This window comes from Chiloscyllium plagiosum, chromosome 26 (genome assembly GCF_004010195.1).
Source record: "Chiloscyllium plagiosum isolate BGI_BamShark_2017 chromosome 26, ASM401019v2, whole genome shotgun sequence".
Classification (NCBI taxonomy): Eukaryota; Metazoa; Chordata; class Chondrichthyes; order Orectolobiformes; family Hemiscylliidae; genus Chiloscyllium; species Chiloscyllium plagiosum.
The window spans coordinates 4,954,948-4,959,200 of NC_057735.1; the positions used below are offsets into that span (position 1 = coordinate 4,954,948).

The 4,253-nt window shown below is 45.0% G+C and overlaps 1 protein-coding gene across 2 annotated transcripts in view; it reads right to left on the reverse strand.

The window, feature by feature from the left end:
* kcnd3 (potassium voltage-gated channel, Shal-related subfamily, member 3) overlaps positions 1-4,253 on the reverse strand; it is a 410,316-nt gene that overhangs the window by 244,289 nt on the left and 161,774 nt on the right. The window lies entirely within an intron of this gene.

A 4,253-nucleotide genomic window follows, 5' to 3' on the forward strand; every position in this document is an offset into this window, starting at 1 on the left:
TTCCCATTTTCCAGCCGTCCCTTTACCTGCGAACATCTGCCTCCAATCAGCTATTGAAAGTTCTTGCCTAATACCGTCAAAATTGGCCTTTCTCCAATTTAGAGCTTCAACTTTTAGATCTGGTCTATCCTTTTCCATCACGATTTTAAAACGAATAGAATTATGGTCGCTGGCCCCAAATTGCTCCCCCACTGACACCTCAGTCACCTGCCCTGCCTTATTTCCCAAGAGTAGGTCAGGTTTTACACCTTCTCTAGTAGGTACATTCACATACTGAATCAGAAAATTGTCTTGTACACACCTAACTAATTCCTCTCCATCTAAACCTTTAATACTATGACAGTCCCAGTCGATGTTTGGAAAGTTAAAATCCCCGACCATAACCACCCTATTATTCTTACAGATAGCTGAGTCACAAAGATGTACAGGTTAGGTGAATTGACCATGCTAAATTGCTCATCGTGTTCAGGAATGTGTAGATTAGGTACATTGCACAGGGGCAAATGTAGGGGAATAGGTCTTGGTAGGTTACTTTTCAGAGGGTTGGTGTGGAATTGTTGGGCTGAATGTCCTACCCCCACACTGTAGGGATTCTATGATTTCCTTTTAAACCTCAATTGTGATCCAATGCAAAATATTTCATGAAAAACTGCATGGCCTGGATCACACCATCCCTCTATCCCCAACAACAACAACAACAAGTGTAACTCTGAAACAGCAGGCTGGAGTAATGCAATCTGCTCCTGTGGACCACTTATAAAGATCCATGGATTCTTCCTGACTCTGTGAAGATCTACCGGGTGACTTCAGTGATGAGAAGAGATTGAAGAAATTGGGAATGTTCTCCTTGGAGAGATGATGGCTTAGAGGAAATCTGATAGAGGTTTACAAAATCATCAGTGGGTGAGACAGGGAGAAGCTGTTTCTCCTTGTAAATGGAATAAGAATGAGAGGGCATAGATTTACAGTGATGTGCAAAAGTGTGATGTGAAAAAAACCTTTTTCACTCGGCAGGTAATTAGGATGTGGAGGACGCAGCTTGGAAATGTGGTGGGGACAGGTTCAATTGAAGCATTCAAGAGGGGCAAGGGATGGCTATTTGTATAGAAATAGTCATTCAGTGTGGCATTTTATAAATTCCTACTTTGGAAATCTAACCTGTCTGACTCCAGGTTAAGACACAGACAGACCCTAAACAAGGCCTCATACCTAAAGTGCATTGTCTGACCTGAGATGTCACCTTTTTTTTATTCTGGTAAAACCTTAAGTTATCTCAGGGCAGTGACTTGAAAGAAATTCTGAGATTTGCATATTAATCAATCAAAACCTGAATCTCCATTCTAACTGATTAAAGATTTAACAGCCTTCTAGCTTTTTTCAATGCATTCATATCAGTTGTATGACCCTTTGATCTTTTACTTATAAATTCTGTGTCCAATGTATCCTGACTCACTAGCTACCTGAAGAAGGAGCAAGACTCTGAAAGCTTGTATTTTCAAATGTTGGACTATAACCTGGTGTTGTGTGATTTTTTTTATTTTATAGGAAGAGTGTATATGAGGGAAAGGGAGGATATTGGCACAAGGTAATGGAGCTTGTTTGAAACGTCATTGCAGGCATCAATTCTCTCCTTCTACACTGCAGCAACTCTGTGATTCAGTAATAGCCCTATCTGTAAAGTAAGGAATCCTGAGGGATGGCTGATCAATTCGTCCTGTCACCTTAAAAAGATCTGTACACATGGGGTCTCCTGATTCTGCAATGTTTTGTTTATTCAGTCCTTAAAACGGTTTCAAGGTGTAAGCATTTGGCAACAAGATCTGGCAGTGGACCTAGCCCCAAGTTATAACAGAGACAAAAAAACTGCAGATGCTGGAATCCAAGATAGACAAGCAGGAGGGTGGAAGAGCACAGCAAGCATCAGGAGGTGGAGAGGTCGACCTTTTGGATGTAGCCCTTCTTCAGGTGAACTCCTATTGAAGTGTTACACCCAAAATGTTGGCTTCTCCATGTCCTGATGCTGCCTGGCCTGCTATGTTCTTGCAGCCTCCTGCTTGTTTACCCCAAACTATCATGCTGCTGGTTAATGAGGAATTTCCTTCTTTATTCATCCATCCCATCTCAGCTGGTTGCAACAAGGTAGTATGGGGTAACCTGTCTGGAATCCGAACAAGTGGGGGAACCATGTCTTAACAATAGAGGCTTGGAATATTATCGATGTTGGTTTTCTGATGCTGCTCTGTAAATCCAATCCCAAGCTTTGATTCTGTGGATCTCACTCTTAAGACAGGAAAGTCACTTCTAGCCAAGAAATACCAATGAGTGAATTCCTAACATATGCGTTGAGACTTCTTTAATGCTGGTATGTTCAAACAGCAGAAAGAGGAGTTTGAATTTATATGTATACATTCTACAACCTCAGGTCATCTCAATGCCACTGTTGTAATGTCGGAGGTTAATTTAGGCACAGCAGACTACCATAAACTACAAGGCTAGATAATCTGTTTTGGTGATGTTGGCTGAGGCTGAACAATTGATTAAAGCACCAAGTGAACTCTGACATTTTCCTTCAGGATAGCATTATGATATCCACCTGAAAGGGCCAATGGGTCCTTATCTAACATTTTGACCTGAAAGATAGCCCCTCCAGTAACTCTGTATCCTATACCAGAAGAGTCCATTACTTGCATCTCGCTGTGCCACAGTGGAAACTGTCAACCTACTCCCCCACCCTCTCCACCTTCTTCTATACACTCCAGTCCTAACCTCTGACTTCCCTATGGAGGGGCAGTAATGGGATAGGCAAATGTTGTGTGTGTGGCATTTTTTTTCGATTAGATTCCCTACAGTGTGGAAACAGGCCCTTCGGCCCAACCAGTCCACACCGACCCTCTGAAGAGTAACCCACCCAGACCCATTTCCCTTTGACTAATACACCTAACACTATGGGCAATTTAACATGGCCAATTCACTTGACCTGCACATCTTTGGACTGTGGGTAGAAACTGCAGCACCCAGAGGAAACCCGTGCAGACACGGGGAGAATGTGCAAACTCCACACAGACAGTCACCTCAGGCTGGAATTGAACCTGGGATCCTGGTGCTGTGAGGCAGCAGTGCTAACCACTGAGCCACATTGCCGCCCCACAGTGTGGTTTCTGGGCTTGGTGGCGGGGTGGGGGTGGGAGGGGGGTGGTTGTCATGGAGAAATGGGGACAGGGAATCAGAAGTGAAGCCAAGTGAAGAACTCAGGGGGCATTGCCTTGCCTGAGGTTGAGTCCCTTGGTCTCACATGAATGAGTAGGTTGACAGACCCAGTGCCTTGCTAAACCAAGAGCCCTGCCCCCACTGGTTTACCAGTTGGCAAGGCTGGTATTTTCTCATTCTGCCTGGAGTTGAAGTAATTGCATGCCAGGCAAGAGGAGACCCATTAATAAGTGATTGATGGCAGGCTGGGGAGGCTGACAATGAACTGAATATCTGAGATGGTAGGTCTCTCCCCAGTTGAAACTTTATTGCTGGAACAGCACAGCAGGTCAGGCAGCATCCAGGGAACAGGAGATTCGACGTTTCGGGCACAGGCCCTTCTTCAGGAATGAGCAGAGAGTGTTCAGCAGGAGAAGATAAAAGGTAGGGAGGAGGGACTTGGAGGAGGGGCGTTGGAAATGTGATAGGTGGAAAGAGGTCAAGGTGAGGGTGATAGGTCGGAGTAGGATGGAGGCGGAGAGGTCAAGAAGAAGACTGCAGGCCAGGAAGGCGGTGCCGGGCTGGAAGGATCCCTTTTATCTTCTCCTGCTGAACACTCTCTGCTCATTCCTGAAGAAGGGCCTGTGCCCGAAACGTCGAATCTCCTGTTCCCTGGATGCTGCCTGACCTGCTGTGCTGTTCCAGCAATAAAGTTTCAACTTTGATAGGACCCACCCTCTCCTTTTTCAACATGATGTAGAGGTGCTAGTATTGATGTTACCTGACGAAAGAACAGTGCTCCAAAAGCTTGTGATTTGAAATGTACCTGTTGGACTAAAACCTGATGTCATGTGACTTCTGACCTTTTTCTGGATATTGCGCTAATGCTAATGATGCTTAGTAGACCTGCGGTGAAAAGCGGTTTCCACACAGGTTTCTCTACAAGGGACAGCTGGTATGGCACAGTCTAACTATATGGAGTGACGTTGTGACCAGACCCATTCTTAGGATCACAAGGGACACCAGAATGTCAGGCAGCATCTAGGGAACAGGAGAATCGACGTTTC